The sequence below is a fragment of the Rhinolophus sinicus genome, linkage group LG10 (assembly GCF_036562045.2).
Source record: "Rhinolophus sinicus isolate RSC01 linkage group LG10, ASM3656204v1, whole genome shotgun sequence".
In the NCBI taxonomy this organism is placed as follows: domain Eukaryota; kingdom Metazoa; phylum Chordata; class Mammalia; order Chiroptera; family Rhinolophidae; genus Rhinolophus; species Rhinolophus sinicus.
The window spans coordinates 895,514-919,030 of NC_133759.1; the positions used below are offsets into that span (position 1 = coordinate 895,514).

The window sequence follows — 23,517 nt, forward strand, 5'->3', positions numbered from 1 at the left end:
TCCAGGCAAATAACGCTGTGTCAGCTCATAATAACTGAAGTGAATGAATGAAGTGACCCAGCTCCTAAAAGAGTCCACATCTGTGAACACGTTTTACAAATATGTGGTTTGTACACATAATGCAGTTTTATGCATCAAATCTAAACTGTATATTTATATAAAGCATAGCTATAAAAAATCTTTTAACTCTGAAATAATTTCAGACTTACAGAAAGTAAGCAAAATATCTAAATTCCCACACAACCTACACACAGTTTCCCAATGTTCCTTCGTAAGTTACTACCGTTTATCAAACTAAGAAAATTGATGTTGTCCAATGGTCTTCTTTGCAGATCTTGTTCTGACTGCTCCAGCGGTCCCACTGACACGCGATGTCCGCTCTGAGGATCCCATCCTGCTGTGGGTTCCATGTCTCCTTAGTCACCTCCAATGGGGGCAGGTTCTCAGCCTTTGTTGTCTGCGTGTCCCTTTGTCCTTTGAGGATGGCCGCTTGTTTTGTACAGTGTCCTCAGTTTGGGATCGTCTGACGACTGGTTCTGATTTGATGGAGGTGTCACTGGCAGGAACCCCACAGGAGGCATTGGTGTGTCCTTCTCAAGGCACCGGATCAGGAGGCAGGCACGTCATGGTGACACACGCCAACTGGTGACGGTGACTCAGAGCCCCTGGTCACAGTAACTTTTATTTTTAACCATCGGAGATGAATGGAAGTGATCAATGTTTTCTATCTTTTGTTTAAAAACAAATTTGAGCAGTAGGTATGTCTCCCAATGAGATGCTGTCTTAACTTGGGCCAATTGTAAAGTCTAATAATTAGCCCTCACAGGGTTCTGGTTCATACTGAAGTACCACATGTGAATTTATGTGCTTATTAAGGTGAATGTGGGTATACAACGGAAGCAGTCGCTCTTCCCACATGTTGCTGTTTTGTTGTTATTGTTCATACAGAAAAGGAAACAAAGTAGCTGTTATGGAAGAATCCTAACTACTTGTGGGGCTGCATGTGGACTTGGTAAAAGAATGTAGTGACAAGGGAAGGCTGTTTGCTGAGAAATGTCCTCGTGGCTGCTTATTAAAATGTGTTCTGAGCTAGGCCATCTGGCCCACTGCTGAAATGGGCCTTGTCATAGTGATTGTTGAGCTGTGTTGTAACAAACCTCAACAACCTAAAATGTAAAGTTAAGTGACATCCCCCCCCATCTTCTTTGATCCTATTAGCATCTCTGAGGTTTTTCCCAGCATCATGAATCAGCTCTGAGAATGATTTGATAGAATGACCCGGAAGTGGTTTTCATTTGCGAGTGTCTCCTAACTTTGTGAGGACATGTCCAGTTCCCTGGGGCGTGTCTCACCTGCAGGTGGAGACGGTGTTGTCATATGTAGAGAACAGCAGAGTGAAACAGAAGGTTGTCTTAAAAAATTCTTCACAGCCCATCTTAATGCTTGGTCCTTTCAGATGGGGTAAAAAATAATATGGAAAACACTTTGCTACAACCACTGACCTCCCAGGTTGGCATGGTCTCTTCTGCCTCGTGCGTGATAATTAACTCGGGAGAATGGAGCCGTGCTGTGGAAGCCCAGCTGACTAAAGGGCAGGGAGCATAGCTCTTGGCCGGCCAGCGAAGCTGCAGAGGGCTGGCCTGCCAGCCTGGCCAGTGCCGTTCAGTGGCATGCGTTAGGCATCGAGTGGACTGCACGTGTGTCATAGCAGTTGGAGGTAGGGAATGAAATAAGAGGGCTTGGAGCAGTTGACAGAGCACTTTTACATGTCCCCATCGTGAGCAGCATCACACTCGTCCTTAGAACAGCGATTGGAGGGAGGCAGCATCATGCACGACTAGAGGGAGACCTGCATTTCTGAGTGACAGAGTGGCTACGCGACGCTTACAAATCACTTACGAGGCATCGCTGACACTTGATCCCAGGTCTGCTCATGCAAAGCTTTGCTGCATCTTCCAGTTGCACCACCCGCCTCTTCTGAACCTCACTGCCACGTTACAGTCTACAGCCCTGAAGATTACTTTGATTTTTAGACCTCTTCAGATGTCTGTCTATCTATTTATCCATCCATCCGTCCGTCCGTCCGTCCATCCGTCCGTCCATCCATCCATCCATCTGTCTGTCCATTATCCATCATCTATCACCTCTCCTCTCTGTCTCTCTACCCACCTATTCCCGTTACGATCACCAATGTTACTTCCTGTCGTTGGTACTAATCCACAAATTAAAGTCACTGTAGGATCAAGTCTGTGGTTGCATAAATGAAGATAATTGCATCGCTCATTTTTATTAACATCACAGTTTTAAAAAACCAAAAACATAAGCTTGAGTGCAAAGACATAAATTATAGATTAAATGTTAAGCCCAAATGAGAGGTACATTATGTAGGACACATCTTTTCTGGGAGACAGTTTTCTTTCATTAAAAACAATAATAATAACTAAATTTAAATGTTTCTGGCAAGAAAACCATTTTATGTTTAAATATGAGTATTTTTAAAATGAAATTATTATGGGAGATCTATTCAAGGATGTTGACAGAACTGCCTTGACAGCTCACAGGAATAAGAAAAATTGAACAGAAAATGTCAGCGCTTGTGTTCAGGAAAAAGGAGAGTGCGTGGGGGTCGCCTCGAGCTCAGACAGCACCTCTGACCATGTGGAAAATTGAATCCTTTTTGTTTTGAATTCTCTTTTCAACTTAAGGATGAAACTTCCAAATGATTCCATTTACTTATCAGTCACTTGTGGGCTTTTTAAAAAGCTCTCTTTGTATCACCTATTTCATTTTATTCTCTGATCTAGACGTCATGCTCATGTCAGGAGCTACCCTGAGATGAGAGAGTCTGGAGAGCAGAGTGATGCCCTCGTCCTAGCAGACGACCCATCTGAAGAGACATTGTAAAAGGAAAGCACAACAGAGAGTGTGCAGTAAGTGACTGATACCCTGTCTCAGACTCAAAGGGCCAGTGACTTCTGTAGAATTCAATACACCTCAATTACTGTGCACTTGAAGAAGCTTAAGTTGTGAATCCTTCGGAACAGGTATTCTCAGAACTTCTACCGCTTGAGTTTGCTACAAGGACAGTCCTGATTGTTAGCTGTTTGATGAAAAATGGTGAAAGAGTGCACGGTGAAAAGTTCGCCGGCTAGTCCTTGGCTTCTCCCATTGTTCTGGCAGCTGCCCCTTCGTGCATTCAGTCAGTAGCGATGTTCGAGAGTGTGCTCTCTTCTTGGCATTGTGCTGAGTTCCAAAGATTAGTGTGTGTCCTCAAGTGACTCGGAGTTTATATTGTTACAAAGAAATACACATGATCTTTGTTTCTAATACGATGATTTTGGCTACAAGAAACTACACCTGTGCCCTTTATACACAGTAAAAGTAGGGAAATCCAGCTCCTCAAAAGCAAGAGCAATGCTTCTGACTTTTGTTTTCTTCTTTTCTCAGCCATGAGTAATGAGCGCTCTCTCTTTTCTCTCTCTGTTTGTTCTTTTTTTCAAATGGGTTTTAAGTGCGTAGCATCAAGATGGCTGCAGCAGCAAAAAGCATCACACCCTCACCTAACAGTGTCCAGAAGCCAGTAGGGAGCGGGAGAATCCTGGGCCATAACCGTTTCAAGTTCTTTTTTGAAAGTAAATAAAAATTGCTCAGACATCTGCCAGCAGACACCCCTTATTGCTCATCAATTGCACCTATGACTATTTCTATTCTCATTAAACAGGGCGATAGAAATACTAACTGGTTTTCAAGAATTAAAATGTCAACAGTGAAGATTCACCTGGTGAATTGTGTGTGGTGTTGGGAAGAGACTCCACCGTGACTGAGGCGTAAGACGGCCCGGTTTTCGAACAAGTATTACCAAAGGGGAGGGGTGTGAAGTGGGTGTGTGTGATCAACCAGAAGACTAGCAGAGGTAAGGCTGTAAGTCAGGATGGTCAGTCTTCAGGAGATGTGTGTAGAGGACCCTGTGGAATTCTGCAGAATAGCCCGAGGAGGCAAAACGTTATTACTACTACTGCTAAGTCGATTAGTGCTAACTGTACATGCAACAGGAATTCACACAAGGCTGAACAACTCTAAACCCTGGCCAGGTTTGATCAAAACAGCATTCCTTTATTAATTGAAAACTTCAGTTCGTGTGTAATGGAAAGAGCGTTAGAAAAAGAAAAAAAGAAGGAACAGTTTCTTGCTCCGCTTTTTGCTATTGAGCTGTATGAGTTGTTTTTATATATTTTGGATATTAACCCCTTAGCAGATATGTGATTTGCAAATATTCTGTCCTATTCAGTAGGCTGCCTTTTCATTTTGTTGATGGTTTCCTGTGCTGTGCAGAAGCTTTGTAGTTTGATGTGGTCCCACCTGCTTATTTTTGTTGCATTTGCTTTTGGCATCAAATCCAACAAATCATCTCCAAGATGGGAGGAGTTTACCACCTACGTTTTTCTTCTACGAGTTTTGTGGTTTCAAGTTTTTAGTCCATTTTTATTTCATTTAAATCTCATTCTTATTGAAAACCAATTTTAACAAATCTTAGACACAACAGCTTTTCTTGGGTGTTTAAGAACTGGTAAGGAAAAGAGAGACACCTGAATTTATTGGCTTATGTTTCAAAACACAGGTAAGGTGTGTTTGCTTTCCGCACAGCCGTGCACAGACGCTAACGTGACTTTATCAGCGATCTTGCCGTGTATTCTTGTGCCGGCCTTTCCATGGCGTTGCCTTCGCTCAGGCAGCCGACTTTCCCAGCAGCTCCTGGACACTGTTAGGTGAGGAGCTGATGCTTTTTGCTGCTACACACCTTCTACACAGCTTTGGCACCAGGAAGTCTCCTCCTTCCTGACAGGTCCAACAAACGTCCCCAGGTGGAGACTCACTGGCAGTGAAGGGCCAGGTCTGATTCACAAGTTCACCTCCAGAGCTCGGTGTGGCTTCAACCCCAAAGTAAGGACAGGAGCTGAGAGTGGAGGATGAGGGATCCCTTGAGGAAATGGAGATTCTCTTACAAATGCAGGTGAATAGATGCTGTGAAGTCCCCAAGCAGAGTTACACCAGTGCCCCAGACACCTGTGTTTGTCACCACCCATCACTCCAGCCATGCTTGTGCTGACTGGTTCCTTCCCAGCTTCCACAAGCTTTGTGAGGGGGGCAGCCTGAGACAACCTCTGCAGGCCCTAATGTCATGCTCCTGATTCCTTCCCTGACCCCCACTCACAGAAAGCTTCCTAGCGCTCGAGCAGGTGCAGCCTGCAGATGTGACCCCTCCTTGGGGTGCCCTTGATCAGTGAGGGACAGGTGCTTATGGGTGCACGTCTCTGCTTTTCATCCCCCAGCACCCTGCAGGACTGAGCGTTAGGCACCCTTAGTCCTGGGTTCTTGGGCTGGTCTCCCCTCCCATGTGTCACCCTGCCATCCGAGTCACTGTCCCCATATGTACCCTAGTATGTATCTGCTTTGCAGAAACATAGGCTGTGACAGGTACCAGAAGTGGCCCTAGAAAGTCGACCTTCTAGATGGATTTTGGGGTTGGACCTGTCCTTGAGCAGCGGGCGAGTGTAGTAGAGAGAAGTTAGGGAGTTACCCCTGGTTGGTGGCAATACATTGGACCCTAAGACGCCCAGCCTGGGCTAGGAAGGTTATGTTCTGAAGTAGCTGTGACAATTACATGGTGTGGAGGCCACCACGATGGTATGAATTGGGTAACAATTTTGGAAATGTTGGAAAAAGACGTGGTGGCCTAAAACCATGATGTTCAATCAATGTCTACTCAATGCCAGAAGAAAGTGGCCACCAGTGTATTTATGCCTGGTTTTCTTTCATTTTGCTTGTGTGTATGTTTTTATTGTAAAGTATACAGGAAACAGCATAAAATGCATCTCAGTTACGAGAATAGCTACATCAGGAATGACTGTGTCCTAACTTCCTAGGAAAGGGAGCATTGCCAGCCCCTTTCCGCATAGATTGTATGTACTTACGTGCTGTCTCCTTTCAAGCCAGTCTCTCCCTTCTAAGTCACCACTTCCCTGCCTTTGTGGAAATTACTTCCTTGCTTTTATTTTATCAGTCACTATGCTTTCCAAAGAAACAAACTAAGTTTTTTGTTCCTGAACTTTGATAAATAGAATGATACTATATTAGTTGTGTGTTTTTTCCTCCTTTTTGAGCAACGTGGTGTTTCTTGGTAACTAACAGTTAACTGGTAACTAACAGCGGACCTGTGCGAGTTGCTGCTATCTGGCAGGGGTCCTGCTATGTTGATGTCATATCAATCATGAAATATTTGCAATCTAGCCCCTGGTCTCACCCATATAGTTTTGTGTAGCGGCAGCTCGTTTCTTTTCACTGCCATATAGTCTTCTTTTCTAGGAGCATGCCACACTGTATATGCGTCTGTTGTCACGGCCATTGGGTGACTCCTGCTGGTGGCGACACACGCACGCTGCTCTGACCACCTCACCTGTTTCCTGGTACAACTGCGCAGGAATTTCCCAGGGTACGTCCCTAGTGCTGCGTCTCTGCACACACAGCCTGTCATCCACTTTGATGGACAATGTCAACCTGTCGTTCAAAGTGCCATTTACACCCCAGATGTCTGAGTGTTCTCAGTTGCCCCATGCTCACAAACACTTCAGCTTTTTGCCCATTTCATTGGTGTATGTTGATTGCATGTTTCAATTTTAACATTTATTTTCTAATTTGCTAATGAGGTGAGGTTTCAATTTGTTTATTGGCCATTTGCATTTCTTCTTTTATGCAATGCCTATTCAATTCTTTTGTCAACTTTGTTCTGTTAGGTTGTCTGCCATGATTCTTATCTACTTGGAGGGCTGATTTTTATTCTTTGAGTTGAGGCTTCTTTGTTTATGAGTTACAAATATACTGTCTCACTCGGTGTCATGTCTTTTACTCCTAACTTTGGTAGACTTTTCACTGAAAAAATGTAATTTTAGAGCCAGCCGCAGCGACTGTCTGTATTCATTTTTTCCACTTACAATGCAGAGAAGTTACCTCATTTCAAGAGACTCGCACACTGAAGGGTCAGCTCACCTGCAGGGCGAGTAATGAGTACCGGCCTTGATCGTCTTCATAAACACCGGGCGATGGGCTTAGTGAGGAGAATAGATTTAAATAATCCCTTGTCCACAACCCGTGAGGTAATTTCACCTTGCTCCCCTGGAAAGGAATAAGCATGCAATTGCTTATGGAAAAAACTGAAAGGCTGTTGTGTGTGGGCTTTGTTTGCAGGAGGGCACGGAGAAGCTCCTGTGCCTAAAACGGACTGTAACTCATTATTTGGCCTCACGGTTGCTGTTTCTGAAAGGAAATCACTGGGTCCTCTGGAGCTGAAAATTGAAAATTGAGTTGCAGTTAAAGAAGCAAAGTGGTCTCAGCCCTCACCTGCTAGGCTCTTGGATCCATCAGGTTTGCAAGGGGAGGTTTTGGCGTCCTCATGGTTCTATTAGCTCACTTTTCCCACCCTCTTTAGCTCCTCAAGCAAGTGACAAGTAGGTGTGTTGTGACCACATGTGAAATATAAATTACACGTTCTGCTTCCCTCTAAAACTTTATTCAGCATCAGCCTTCGCTCCAACATCCTATGGCATAATAGCTGATAATTTATTAGTGTAATTTGCAGAAAGCAATTCCATTTTGTGATTATGGTAGGAAATCAAAGATTCAAATTCTCACTGACCCAACATCAAATCCAGCTTTCCTTCCTCCTCCTCCTCCTCCCCTCCTCCTCCCCCTCCCCCTCCCCTCCCCCTCCTCCTCCCCCTCCCCCTCCCCCTCCTCCTTTTCCTCCTGATGTTGTTTATGGAAGTAAAACAAGCAGGGTCCAAGAAAGGTGACAGATTAAAGAAAAGCAGTGATTGCCAAGGACAGACACAATGCATTTAAAACAAAGGAAATTGCTAGAGGAAAATAAATGTGAAAGGTCCAAATTCTACAGTTTAGTTTTTTGTTTGTTGGTTGGTTGGTTCTTGCTTTTGAAAGAACGGGCTTTGCAAATGAAGGTGCAGTATGTTGGGTGATATAACTGATGGGAGAAACGTGCGGCTGACGAGGCACCTGGGGAAGGCTGGCACTGCTTTATGATTTCGTGATTGAGACACATAGAAGAAGTCACTGCCTTGATACATGAGATGCACAGGTGTGGGCCAGGGCGGTCACCTGAGACTCATTCCCAGTAAAATACCTGCGCTGCAGGCTGCAACCACAGCCATGATCTGGAAGCAGTTAATTGAACTTTTCCTTGGGATTTCAACAGCAGACGCCCACCCCAATTATTCTGCTAGGCTACAACTCAGGTGGGAAGGATAATCCTTTGTGCATGTGTAAGGATGTGCAAATACCGGGGTTGTCACCTGGAGCCGTTCACGCTCTGTTAGCCCGAGGCCTGGATTCAAGTTCAGATCAACTTAGAGATGAAGTGAGATGAGTGTGTCTTTCCTCACAGGTGACAGTGTGGTGTGAGGTGGAAACTAGGGGACACTTGCCAAATACATTTGGCTTAGGGGCTGACCGATGTGTGACTTACTAGGTTAAAACAGACTTACAGTCCCTTCTTCCTAGCTCTGTGTTGTGCGTCTGTGGAAGAATTCAGAGTAGGTGGTCATTAGTAATAATAATTTTGTTACGTGACATCCCTGCCAAGAAGAACGTTCAGCTTACCTGGGTGTCATGCGGGGCGGCCTGCGGGGTCTCTGGTCCCACTCCCTGCACAAGAACGCAGGATATGGTGAGGCCAAAAAGGAACACCCACGGAGCCATAGATGGGGGAGTCATACCACTATATTCTCTCTGGCGGCTGGGTTGGAGACACAGGAGGCAGGAGCCACACGATCCGCAACCTGTCGTCCACTTGTCTCTGCCAACCAACCTCACTTGCTACCTGCAATCCGCCTCTCTGCAATCCGCAATCCACACTCCACCACTACACCACCACCTTGCTAGCTTAGCCACGGCACTTTTATCAGTGGCCAATGGCTAACTGGTAACAGCCAATGGCCAACTAGTCACATCTACTAGTTGGCCAACTAGATGACCATCTACTACCCGAGCCAGCACCTTTCCACGTGAGGCCGAGAGCCTGGAAACTGCTCTGTGGGGCTCTGTCCCCACACTGGGTCATGACAGTAAGACAGCGCTGTGCATGAAGGTTTGCAGGTACGTGTTTGTTTAGCAGTGGGTCCATCTGCCCAGCATGATTTTATGTTCCTATGGTTAACATGTGCTCTCACTTTCTTTCATGACAGCCCCGAGGAAAGCAGGCGGTCATCACAAGCCAGAGGACCAAAGCCCCTGCACTGTGGGTTCCAATTGCAGAGCTGTGGCTGAAAGCAGAGTGCCTGTTCCCTCAGCCAGGGCTGTGTCTCTGCTGTTTTCCCACAGAAGGTGATATTAGCAGTAACGAGCAGCAGCTGACGGTGAGGCCACGTCAGTGATGCTGTGCGGTGCCGGTGCCGCTTGCTCCGCCTGCTGAGTATGGGCCCCTGGGCCTCCCCGTCTCGCGGGGGATCCGGCTGTGTCTTCACCTCGGCCTTCCTTTCCCTTTTTGCTCCATCCTCATCCCACTTCCCATTCGTTCTTCCTTTTTAGCAGCCCTGCCCACTAGCTCTTCCTCAAGGACGGGGCAGTAAAGTCTCCCCAAGGAGTGTTTGCGTGCAAGAGGGGCTCGCGGTGGCCTCCGAGTCCCTCCGGTATCTTTGAGTTTGTCAGAGGCCTTGCAAAGTGGACGAGCCTCAGCACAGTAGTTTCCTTTTCTTGTCTATGAGCAGGTGCAAAGGAGGCTGATAGCTCCCCCCTCCTTTCATGGTGACAGGGCCGTCCCAGGGGTGCCCTGGGGGTGGGAGCCCAGGCTGTGTGACCACGTTCACGGGCATTTCTTTGTCTAACACGAGGCTGCATTAGTGTGTCGTCCATAGCTGCTGGGCAGGCCGGAAGGACCACGTGTGGGCCATGGGCGGAGCACAGTGTTTCCTCTGAGTCCCCAGGCGGCGATCTGGTGTGGCCAAACATGTCCTCTGAGCGCCATCCCGTGGGGTCTTTGTGAGTCTGACACAAAGGATGCCTCCCCCGGGACAGCAGCACGTGATGGTGGCCGCCAGGAACAACAGCAGCCGAGGGCTTTGTGGACGCGTGGAACCTGGTGGCATCCAGGCCTCACACAGCCCTGCACCACTCACCCAGGAGGAGGCCTGCAATTGCGAAGAATTTGCTCGTCCTCTCTCAGCCAAACTTGGTATTGAACTCAGGTTATCTGACTCCAAATCCCGGATTTCTTTTTCCTAAAACTGTTAAAAACAGGCTTCCCTTCTAGTGCGGTTACAAAAAGAACTGGCATTTCTGAAAATACTCTAGATTTTGTGGAAATGAAATGAATGCTGGTCTCTATTTCTCTCATGATTCTGGAAAAGATTAAAATGTAGCTATATTTGCAGCAAAATCTGTGTCACGTTACCTGTCCACCAACAACAGACACACTGTCCCTGACAGGTTTTTGCATTTTTTGGTGAGATTAATTGATTGACATCTCAATGCAAATTACTATTAGAGGAAGTTGGGAGCTTGAGTTTTTCTTAAACATAAAAATTCAGTTATTTCGAGATCATTTAAGGATTTTTTTACCCTATCATGCTCACTAAAAATCATCTTAGGCATGGTCATGGTTGTCTTGATTATTTAAGGAATAACTAAGCTTACAAAAGACACTGAACTATTTCAGGGAGAAAAACGAGGGTGAACAAAGCCTTTCTTAATATTCTGCAGTAGTTACAGCGTAAGATAAACTTTTCTAAATGGAAAAAGAACCGTGTGCCTGACACGGAAGCTTCTCACCATTTGATTTGCTCTGGCACCTCCTCTATTGCATTATTTTTCCTTATAAGAATCAAGAAGAAAATCTCAGTGAAAAGCTATTTCCTAGGACATTACTTTGGAGATTGGTTTCTTTCTCTAGGGGACTAAAACCTCATCGTCACCTTTCACGGGATAATTTTTTGGAATATAAGCAGGAGACTCTAAATTTATTGTCTTGTATTTTGTTTGGCTTTAGATGGAAAAAACCCTTTGTGTGAACTGATTACAGCTGTACTGTGTTGCGTCAGGAAACAGAAGACGTGTTCCCTGGTTCCAACGTGCACATGTGTGTCTGGGGACGTCATGACGTATGTCCATTTGGTAATTGGAAGTATGTGCTGTTGAAGATGTAAAGAGAAGGCCTTTTGACAAACACACTGGGGAGTTATTGGGGGCAAATGAGGGTTTCAAAATTTACTTTTGGATTTGGGGAGAAAAAAATTTTCAGAGGACAGTCTGGCAAACTGAGAAGAGTTTATAAAATGTGATAAGCTCGTGAGGTTCGCCTACATACTTTCTGTCCAAAAGTAATGGAATGTGAAATTAAGTGGACAGAAGATACCAAGTCCAATACACCTGGGTCAGGTAGAACTAAGACCCATGTGCTCGTGGTGGGGACTCACTGGAGAATTGTACCCTGAGGACAAAGATGCCTGCTTACAGCTGGGGTCTGACTTTTTTGGTTTATGGGTTTGTCACGGGCAAAGATTGTTTATTATGAAGTGTGACTGGCTCATTGTATACGATTGGAAAATAATATAAAACTCCATGGATGAAAGACAGAGTAAAAAATTGGTGAAAAATAATGCTATCCGGAAAAGAAATTGATTACATTAGGCAGTTTGTGATTTTACAGTGTATTAGAGGTTTATCTTCTGTGGTCAGGATCCCAGCTCGGAAGGAAACTTAGCAGTCCCTTTGCATTTTCAGCCTGGAAGAGAATTTCATGGAAGTAATCATATGGGCTGATGTGACACAGTATGTTTCTCCCTGAAAAGCAAAGCTAGGAAAGGAAAGTCTTGGTGTTCTTTTGTAGGGCTGTATCATTTGTTCAAAGGCGAATTAACATGAACTTTTTTTTTTTTTTTGGAAGATTGATGGACATGTACTTCCAAGGTGAAGAAACTAGGATATTTAGATAGTTCTAGTATTTTAGCCCCTAAATATATTATTTTCTGTGAAAAATTGAGATAAAGAGTGCACTAATGCTCTTTTTTTAAAAAATTACAGTCTATTGAGGTGACAATTGTTAGTAAAGTTACACAGATTTCAGGTGTACAGTTCTGTAATGCATTATCTGTATCTTACATTGTGTGTTCACAACCCAGAGTCCGTTCTCTTTCCATCACCATATATTAGACCCCGTTTACCCTCTTCTGACGCTCTTAAAAGCTGACTTGTTAACATGAAGTGTTGACGAGAACGTAACCATTTCTGAGAGATGTTTCATGTCTTTAGAAAAGTCTTCCTTCCTGGACTTGCTCGTCCCTGGTTTCAGTTCTCACAGAATAGGAGTCATTTAAATGTTAAGTAACAAGCAGTTGCTTTTGACTTGATCCCATCCTTGCCACTCTCACCGTTTGGAAGGCCAAGGCCATAGAATCATTTAAATAGAACATGTGATCAGCTAAAATGAGATGATTTGATTGCTCATGAATCCTTTAATATCATGTGAGAGCCTGCATGCCTCCCTCGTAGTACATTATGATGTCACAGAAAACTGTGGAGTCATAGTTTCTATGGGGTGCCCTTATGTTTTTCTTGTAGACAGTTTTCTCTTTAATGTCTATAAATCCAATTTTGGTTCATATCTTTCTCTGATATTCTAAAGCCTTGTCTCAGTGACTTTTCCCCCTTTTCTTGGCTTTGATGTCAGCAACTAACACTATCTTAGCAATAACATTTCTAGAATATGTGAACATCCAGTAGAGGTTCATAGGCTACGATGATAAATTCCTAGAGTTGGAATAGATTCTGGGTGTCAACCCTGATGCAAAGGTCTCCTTTGGCTGCTGGAGCCTTTTCAAAGGAAACTTCCCGTGTCATCCACACTGGGGTTGTGTGACACCCACAGACCTACCGCCATGAAGAACAGTGGTCACAAGCGTTGGCCTTAGAGTGGCGCTGCATTGAATTCCATCTCCTCCCAGCTCCGTGACGTGGGACAGGCCTTCCAGCCTCCGCTTCCTCGTTTATGTAATGGAGCCAGTTGCCCTCACTTCAGCGATGCTGTGAGGATGATCAAATGTAATTCATGTGAAGTGTGAAATGTGGTCACTGGGACATGGTGATTATTATGGTCTGTATTGTCACCGGACCTGGAGACTTTTGGACTCTGCAGACCTCCTCCTTCGTTCTTCTCTAGACTCTCCAGGTCTCGAATGATCAGGTAGGACGCTAGGAGGGTTTTCTGGCACGGGTGTAGTGAGTCTTTTATTGACGGTAACAACCTCCAGGCACTTCAGGCTGAGCCCTGCACCTGGGGACAGAGCCCCCGCCTGCTGCTGGGCTTGTGCCCGTCGGGAGGGGCACGAGGTCAGAGTCCCTGATGTGATACGCTGAGTTCTAAGTCCTTCAAAGTGAGAAAATGAAGCTAACGAAATGCCAGGCGCAGTGTTGTGCCCTCCTGGCTTGATAAACACACCTTGGAGGTGAGTGACCAGGAAACCGGAGTTAAAATTTTAAATGCTTCTTGGACTCCTGCAAACCCCTTCATAACCCAATGCACAGAGGGAACCAAAACATGGCCGTCGCACGTCCTGCCTGCCTGCCGGCCTCAGGCTCGTCCTGCCGCCGAGGGCTGTGGTGCACACATGGCTTCCTGCGTCTTAGGAGGAAGCCACTGTGACTCTTGCAAGGTGAACTGGCAGTCGCGGTACTGAGGCTGTGGAAGCCGTGGCAGAGGGTGGCTCCCTGTGTGTTACTGGCTCTCACGGGCCTGGTAGGCATGTAATTAGAAGATGCCCTGCTCGTCTGTATCTGTAACACCTTGTTTTGCTCTTCATTTCCTGCCTTTTTATGAATTCTTTGCTCCACTGAAGTTATTCAAGCATTACAATAACAAGGCAGGATTGAGTCATTACTGCAAAGAATAGCTACCTGGATATTTATGACTCTGTAGTTGATAAATGTTTTTGTTTACCACCGTGTTCTCTAAGTGCAAAAAAAGAGAAAATCTTTAAGTTGATTTATTTATAACATCTTGTCAGTTGAATCAGGGTTTGAGTTAGGAATACGTAACTGTCTAAGCTGGCACAGTAAACTTCACATGTCGTTTTGCTGTGTGCTTATATCACCAACACAACTTGGAGACATCACGCAACGGCATTCAGCCTCAGTTCCTTCCATTCATTTCTTCATTTACTCATCAAATATTTATTCAGTTTCTACCATTTTTCAGGCTCTGTGCTCTGTGCCAGCAGTTGAGTGGTGGATATATATAATGGATATTATAGTCAGATTTTATGCACACAAATACGCATGCACCATTTGCATATAAGTTATTGGATACACACACATGCACAGATACATATGTGCTTTTAACATTTTAGATTCTCATACTGACCTCTGACCTGAGTCATCTAGGAAATCTGTGAGATCACCACATTGAAAAACACGTTAAGTAAAGAAAAGTCAGAGCAATGCCCTTGGAGATTATGATCTGGAATTTCTGATGCATCTGCCAATGATTATTCTCAAAAGTTTGGAAACTCATACTTACAAGTGGTAAAGTAGAACTAGAATTCAAGAACAGTAAGAAGAGGTTCTGCGTGGCAACTCACGGGACTGAATTGTCTGTGGCTGTCCCATGTGACTATTTATGTTGGCGTATGACAGATGGATGCAGGTGTGACGTGGTGGACATCTTGCTTTACTCTGCCCAGTGTCAGCCCCCTCCACCCCCCAAACCCTGTCTGTCATAATGACCCTGACTTTTCTGTGTGGAAAATCTCCTTGACTCTCAGCACATCTTGCTTGGGCAGGTGACTCCAGTGGTGGGTGCAAGACCCACCTGGCCAGTCAGATTACCTTGTCTGCTTAGCAGGGTTATTTGTTCAGACATGTGAACATGACCCCACTGAGACGTGTGTAGCTTGGTCACAAACATTTACGTACAACTTTTGGGAATAAAGGAGGCATCTTCTGTCTTCCTTGGATTTTTGATTTACTGGATGTATATGTGAAGATGCTGTGTACCATCTTTGATCCCTTGAAGGGCTGTGTGACAAAGGACAATGCAAAACATACTGATAAAGTGAGAAGGAAAGATGGCATCCTGATAACATCATGTAAGGCCTTGAATCAGGCATGATTTAAAGGAGCTGACCCTTGAACATCTCACTTTTATGTTTCCTGTACATTAATTGCAATTATCTGAGCTGCATTAATCCAGTGCCCCTCGTCAGCTCTGTCTGACAGTTTCTAGATAAGCTGCCATGGAAGTTCACATTTGGGGTGTGGTGGGACCCTTGACTCTTGCTCTGGTCCACAGGCAGTGTGTTTATGGGCCTGTGTGTGTGTAAATTTGCAAACTTCTGTGCCAACACCCATACATGCGCGTGCAAAGGCAGCGAGACTCATCCTTCCTGGTTTTCTGCTTGGCTATCCTTACAGTGTAGGGCTTGTTTGCATGCTCATTTGATGGCTATGGGATCTGTCGCCATGACAATGATGTCCCAAGCAGGAAAAGAGAGAAGGATGCATGGTCAAAAGGAAAATAAACACAAACAAGCTTACAAACAAACAGGAAAAGAAAATGAGGTTAACAAGCCAAAGTGTGTCATGTTTCAAGGACTCAATTTCTTTCCAGCAGCCCTATCAGATGCTTCTGTTGCATCTGATGGACGAGGATTATGTCACATGATGCAGGCATTTGGCAGTTCCCAGGGTGCGGTGGTGCCGTAAGGAGAGCGTACACCACAGGTCCATGGACTGCGTCAGTGGGAACCCTGTGCGGCAGTGGACGCCCAAGGAGGACATGCCCATGGTAACCTGAAACATCTTAGAAAGGGTAAAGAGCGAGGAAGTACAAAACAGAATAAAATCTGTGGCACATTCCCATGGATGTAAAGTAAAAACATACACAGAGAAGAAAAACAACAATCATACAGGCTCCATAAGAACACCAGTGACTATGGGACACACGTTACAAATAAAATGAAGAGAGGCAGGAAATGTAACTGGGGAAGGGAGAATAAAAGAAAGTGTCTTTCAACTTGATTCTGTACCATGAACTGAGAAATATAATTAACAAAAATACCTTCTCTAGAGCCCCCAACAAAGAAAAAAATAAATCAAGGATTTTAATTGCATTGTTTCAAAATCTCTTTTTCTATGTTATTCACCTAAGATCTAAAGTGGTTGTGTCTACGCTTGGTATAAAAAGCAGTCAGACATGATTACTTCAAATTTAATACTAGGTTTAGTACAATAACACTAGCAAAAACTTGCCATTTTAGTGCAGATAAGAAGACATGAGCTGCTATACCTACAAACAATAATAATGACTTAACCATTATCAAACATGTATTGAGGGCTTGCTACCTTGGAATTTCTTATTTCTTAATTGTTATTTATAAGCTTGTAAAAATCACATCAAAATTAGTAGAAAGATAAATTTGCCCCCTAAATTTTCTTTAGACTATTCTTATTGCCTAATTGGATACACCACATTTTTGGCATATATTAAAGTGTCATAAAATATATCTTTGCCTCAAGAGACCATCTTAGAAAATTTCAAGAAAGAGATACATTTACATAAATTATCTCAGAAATAGATACACTCATATAAGAAAGACTATCATATTACTGTGGGTCAAATGATTAAGTCCATTACCTCTTTTAACAAGTGAGTTTAATCCGTTTATATTTATTATCATTACTGTCATATTTCTCCTTCCGTGGTATTTCTCATCTCAGCCAGTGGTAACTCTGTTTCCCATTTCCTTAGGCTAAAATCTTAGACTCACTCGTTCTTCTTGCTCCCGCATGCGTCTCTCAGCAGCTGCTTCCAAGCCCTGCACCTTCTGGTCTGTCCTTTACCTTCGCTGGGCTCCCTCTCCCCATCCTCACTGCTCAGCTGCAGGAGCTTCCTCTGGCCCTTGACTTTGTGTGGCTCACTCTTTACCAAGTCAGAACTTTTTCACTTATTTTCTCTACCTGGTACTTGCTTCTTTTCGATTCAAAAGTTCACCTGTTCAAGTCTTTTCATGTCGCCTTCTTAGTGGGTTTTGCCCTGGCTGTCCCGTCATAGTCTCCCTCCTTCTGGCACTTTCTGTTCCCTTTCCAGGATGTGTTTCCTCAGTGTTCAGAAGAGTTCCAGGTACCTGGTAGGTGCTTTGTAAATATTTGCTGGGCAAATGAATCAATTTACATAATGTTTTCTTTGCTTAGCTTGTTTACCTGCTTCTCTTGAATTGATAAAGTTTTCTCAACTTCCATTCTCCCGCCAAGCTTGAAAAGTTCAGATATTATTATATTTTAAATGATGATTTCTACATTTTTGTTGTTATTTGAATGTCAAGCACATTGCCTTATACATATGGGACAAGGGAACCAGCTGGTTGAATTTCAGGAAGTGACCGGGTCTGTGTCACCAGCACCCATGTGAAGGGAGGACATTGCTGGGACTCCAGAAGCTGCTTTGTGTGCCTGCCAGCTCCTGCCTGTCCCCCAATGATAACACTGTCTGGACTTCTAACTCCGTAGGTTAGTTTTATCCTTAAACTTCATAGAAAGAGAACCTTTTCAGTATGTGCTCTTTAGGGTCTGGCTTCACATAATGTCTGTGAGATGCATCCATTCTATTGTATTTATTACTACATTATTCATTCTCTTGGAAGGTGTAGTATTTCATTGCATAAATACTCCACACTTATCCATGTGCCTGTGGATAGTTAGCAGGCTCACGTCTAGTTTTTGCATATTAATATGCTGCTATGAACATTGTGCAGTCAGTTGATAAAAGCTGTGTGCGTTTGTTTCATATATAATTAGAAATTGCTACATCATAGCATGTGCATATGTTCAGCATGAGTAGATATTGCGTTTTCCCAGGAGGTTGTATTAGTTAACACATCAGCAATATATGAAAATTTTACTATACATAATAAATAATTCATGTTCAGAAACATAATTATTGACTCATGTTTGTGTAGAACATAACACCTTAGATGCATTAATTCAAAGTGACTGTCCTACCACCACATCCCTGTTATTTATTTGTATACCGGGCGTGACAAAAAAATGTGTACAAGTGGACACTTTGGTCAGTGTTGCTCAAGCAGTAGTTCGCCGTCATCAGAAGTGTCTGGACACTGATGGGAACCACTCTGAGCACCTCTTGTGACTGCACAAGTCACACGTGACTTGGATTCATCTTTTGTTATCGGTATATATTGAGTATTACAATTTTAATACTGTTTTTCTTTCTTAAAATATGTGTGCTTTTTTTTTTGGCACTCTCTGTATATATACAGTTTTAGTTTCACATGAATTCGATTTGTGAACATACTTTCTTGAAATTTTTTTTACTAGTTTATCTTTCATTCTTCCTTTTCACTTGGGACTCACTTCCTCTGGATTAAGCACATCCTGTCGTAGTTCTGTCTTTTTAGGGCTGTGGGTGGTACATTGTGCATATGACAAGTTTTAATTTTTGTCCCTGTTTCTGCTGTGGCTGGTATAACATTTTCAATCGTTATTTTTCCTCAACAGTTTAATGATATGCCTTCCTGTCTCTCTTCTGATAAGGTTGCTGAGCACAAGTCATGTCTTAGTGTCACACCTTTCTAAACTCTATAGTCCCTGTGGCAGCAGTTACAACTGCTCGGTATCACTGACGTTCTCCAGTTCAACCAATCTATTTCCAGGGTTTGAATTATTTTTATTTATCTGGCTGGCCAGACAGACAGAGTGCCAACAGCCCAGCTTTCTTTTTACTAATTTAACACCCCCAACGAAAAGACTCTCCTTCCCTTGGGCCCCAGCAGAAAGCCCAGGCACAGTGCTCCAGACACAAGTGTGTTCTTTAGCAATGGCTATCGGCAGGGCATTGGGATACTGTCATGGCCAGTCCTGGGCCGTGTGCCCTCACCTGAGGTCACAGGGTGTAGGGTCAGCCCCTGCTAACTGCGTGCAGTAAGAGCTGGACCGGGAAGCTCCACAAAGCTTCTTGGATTTCGTGTGGAGTCACAGGTACAGGAGACTGTGACTAAGTGACTGGGTCCATTGGTTGTTCAAGAGTCAATGGATGTCCCTGCAAGAAGGATTAGGGGGCATTTCGTTTGAACGTTGGCACTGGAGCTGTGAAGGCAAGACGGCTCTGCCAGGGGAGAGGAAAGACTGACTCTTTCAGCTGTCTGGCAGATCAAATGTTAAGATGCTGTTGTAGTTGGCAAGGTGGGCTGGGAAACAGAAGTCCATGCATGCCAGGCTGTCCATCCAAGGTCTCTGCAGAAATGGTGGCATCCACTGAACAACATTCAGTAAAAGAATGATGTGGTCAGATGCATACTTGACAGAGTAGAAAATTTTGTTTGGTAAAAGGGTTTGACTTGTGAAAAACCTGGGGAGTGCTACAGCAGAATTGTTGCCTGGAAATTCGTATGTTGAAACCACAACCCCAAATTCAACAGAATGGACTGCATTTGGAGATGGGCCTTTACAAAGGGGATTCAGTTAAAATGAGGGGGTCAAGGTGACTGGTGTCTTTATAAGACGACACTGGGACTCTCAGAAGGGACACAGGGACACACGTGCACAGCGGAAAGTCCCTGTGAGGACACAGCGAGAAGGCGGCCAAGAACCCAGCCCTGCTGACACCTTGGTCTTGAACTTCCTGCCTCAAGAACAGGAGAAAAGCCAGTTTTGTAGTTTAAGCCTCCCGTCTGCGGTGCTTTGTTATGGCAGCCCTAGCAAACTCACCTAGGGAATGATTTCAGGATTTCTAATATTGCAGTAGTGCAAGTTGGGAGAAGTCATTTTAGAGGCAAAATCTACCAGACATGGCAACAGATTGGAGGCTAGGCATAAGAGGGAAGCAGCAGCAACCCTCTGCTACATACCCTTTAGAATGAAATGAGAAAGTGAACTCCCACACGTTGTTTGGTTGATGGATTCTCAGGGCAAGTCTGCATAGCCTGTAAATATGCAGTGTGTGGGCACGCCCGTCTGTTCTACCCCTTGGCACATGTATACGGAACTTTGTCGAGTCTCCATCTTGCTTCAAGCCAGGAATGCCCCATAAAGCAGCTTTTCAGTGTTATGACACTAACCCCACCTCCCTGGAGTGGAGGCTCCACCCGTGGCTGGAAGCAAGCAAGCTGGGGAGTTTTACCAAGGCCTGGGGTGTTGCAGCTGGATAGTGGCACCGGGAAATTAAAACTAGTTCTCCCTAAGCTGTTTTCTTACAGATGGTACTGGAGTTGATGGTTGAGTGTGCTGTTGTGTATGTTGGTGGTTCTGGCCAAGAAGAAAAGCTCATAAGACCATCTACTCTCTCAATTTCCTAGAGCAAAAATCAAATTAAGATAAGAATATTAATTGGTAACTGCAGTCTTTTAAAAATATAGGTCTGCAGAGAGGATTTTAAGTGACTTCTTTGGGGGTTTACTTCCTATACCTTATAAATTGTGGAGGCATTTATTACTGCTGTACAATGAAATTTGTGGAACTGTTTACTCATAAGTTTCAAGTATATATTTTCTGTAATATACATAGACTGTTTTATAATGTGCTATACATAAAAATGGCATCAGGCGTATAATTAAAGAAAACTTTCAAAACCTGTGATTTCTTCTATTGCAGGTCTTTTTATTTTTGTGGAGGGATTGCCATATAATGTAGTGAAGCACTGCGTACAGTACCTCATTTTACTTGGATAAACCGGCAGCTGCTCTGCGGAGAGTCTCTATCGAAAGTATTTTTCTGTGGAGGAAGAAGACAGGTTTGGATTTCTTGTTTGCATTCACTCTATAAAAATCAATGCCGGGCTGGCAGATTTGTAAATGTTTACTCTGGGGAGCAATTCCAAGGCAGCGGTTTTTTTTCCCCTGCACAGTGGTCTATCTGTTCAGCTGCTAACAAAGATCTGCATGTAACAAATTCTGGAAAATTCCATGAATCAAGGAATAGTATTGGTTAAGAGAGATGTAGCAGTCCCTTAATCGTCTTAATAAAAATCTACTCCTGTGTCATGCTTTGGGTTGATGCCCGCAGACAATGTGTATGAATCATTAGAGTTCAGCATTTACCCCTCTGAATAGATAGGCATGACAGATTTTCTATGGATAGGTAAAAACAAGAGTTTAAGAATTAGATATTCATGGACTATTTTGAAAAAGTGGAAAGGACAGGAATCAGTAGCAGTGGAGTGGGCACTGCATTTCTGCCCAAATTTAGCGTTTCGAAACACAAAATAATTACAGGTTTAAAAGAATATTGGAAAATATGATATTTAGAATCAGATTTCTAAATTGCTAATGCATCTAGAATTCTAAAAATAACTTTATATTATTTTTTACATTTTGAATATAACATTTGAATAGAAAGAACTGGTCAGTAGCTCAGAGTACCACATTGAACTATTCATTTCTCCTCCCTTCATAATAATCTGCTTTGTTTTACATATTTTCAGAGCGTATGCAACCAGAAGACTTCCTCAATAGTCTCTTTTAAGGAATAATAGTACTTTACTATTTTTCTAAGTAGTGTTATTCCTGCTTCTTTCTCTTCTTAAATATTTGAAACAAAGACTTGCACTTCAAGAATTAAGATAAAATTATTCTGTAATCTGTGATAACCATTCTCCTTATTGATGGCTAGTCGCTGAAATGTATTCTCTCTCATGCATCGGATAATTATGATTTTTAGGGACCACAAATGAAAGGTATGCTGACTACTAATTCTAAGTGTGCCTATATTAAATCACCCAAATGGAGTTCCAGAGGGCAAAGTGTGAAAATTCAATTTAAAAATGTAATCTGGGGATGAGAAAAAAATCTTTTCATGGTGAGAACAGCATCGAATGCCTCCTAGCTGGGCAGAGATGAATTTCTGATTGAGGCTCTGGAGAGCTGTGAGGCATGTGAGATAAAAGTCAGCTTTGAGAGTACCTCTAACCACATCGTCCCTTTTCCCTGCTTAATGAAAAAGCCATACCTAATGACACTGCTGCCATCTCCAAACCCAGGACCTTAAGTAGCTGCTCGAGGGACTGGAAGCCACCTGCAGCTCCTTCGATGCCAGCGTAGTGACACTTGGGCTCCAAATAAAGTGTGGTTCCATCTTGGTAAGTTTTCTGAGAAGACTGACGGTGTTGTAACCAGAAAACCAATGGCCGTAAGTAGGCGTCAGGGATCAGACTCACCACAGAGCAGTGGGTTCTCATGGAGCTAGTCTAACAGGGTTTTGATACTTCAACAGAAGGAAAGCAAGGTAGTTGAACATGTGTCCAAAAGCTGAGACCCAAGTGAAAAACTAGAGAATGTGATTGTGCTGTGTTGTCTCCGAGAATGGGCGTGGGGGAGAGGGAAGGAGTTATTTCTTCCCAAACTAAGAACAAAGACCATTTTTCTTTATGGCTAAAAGAAAAGCGATTTCCCCCTATTCAGTGTGTGGAATGAGATACTCCTCATGCTCAGAGATGTAGCCAAGATCAAGCCTCACATCTGGATTAGTGTTTAATGTGGGTTAAGGCCGCCTGTTGACTCATATCCAGATGAGAACGTTTTAGCTATGTGACCACCCAAAACTAAAGGTGTATTGTGATGACCTCTTCGGCAGCTGAACTTTCAGGTTTGAAAATGTACTAGGCAGGGGACATACCTGAGTGAAGAAGGTCAGCTGAGAAACAGCAGATTCGTGCTGATAAGAAGCCTCGTGGTAGGGATGGCACTGGGGTGGGGGGGGAATGGCAGACTCACACTCAGTCTGAGCAGGTCGGCACTATGACTTTTCCCACTTTTCAAGAGAATCTGGAGATTTAGATTTTATATCGAATCTGCTGTTTAAATTTGGCAGTCATTAAAAAGTCGGAGCTCCAGCAGTGTGAGAAGCCCAGTGTATCACAGTGGTGTGACAGCAGGGCAGCCTGGCCGGCGCGTCCCCACTGTACCCAGAAGCCTCCTCCTCTCTGTCCTTCCCTGCGCTACTTGCTCCAGATTCAAAGTGCAGAGTGTGCTTTGGCAGCATGCAGTCTCCGCCACCCCATCATTTCATCACAGAGGATGGAGCAGGCGTTTCCAGGCCTTTCGGCTGCGTTTGTAGGAGGGGCACTTGGAATGTTACGACGAGGTCAAAGGCAGGCTTGGCAAACAGTGGCCCGTGACTAGATCCTGATCGCTGCCTGTTTCTGTGGATATATATATATTTTTTTATTTTATTTATTTTTTTTAAACACAGCTACTCATACCTGTGTTGTATTGTCTATGGCTGCTTTTCTGCTCTAATGGCAACATTGGTAGCTGTGACTGAGCCCCTGTGGCCTGCACAGCTGTAAATACTTACCATCTGGCCTTTTACAGAAAAACTTCCTGGCCTCCTGCAAAAGAAAAGGGGCGGGGTTTACCAAATGGTAGCAAGAAAAGGCACACAGCCACCACCCACAGCAAACATAGCATGGCTTTAAAATCAGCTCCGAATGCATTCGGACAACATTTA

At 43.9% G+C, this 23,517-nt stretch overlaps 1 long non-coding RNA gene across 3 annotated transcripts in view; it reads left to right on the forward strand.

Moving 5' to 3' along the window:
* Nucleotides 1-17,992, forward strand: part of LOC141567141 (uncharacterized) — a 176,459-nt gene extending 158,467 nt beyond the window's left edge. For 2 of the 3 annotated variants that reach the window (XR_012489536.1, XR_012489538.1), the window contains exon 5: nt 333-7,726. This is a non-coding gene — a long non-coding RNA (uncharacterized LOC141567141). Of the gene's footprint in view, nt 1-332; nt 7,727-9,254 lie in introns of those variants that run through there. The other variant, XR_012489537.1, reaches the window with a different exon arrangement.
* The last annotated feature ends 5,525 nt before the right edge of the window (nt 17,993-23,517 follow it).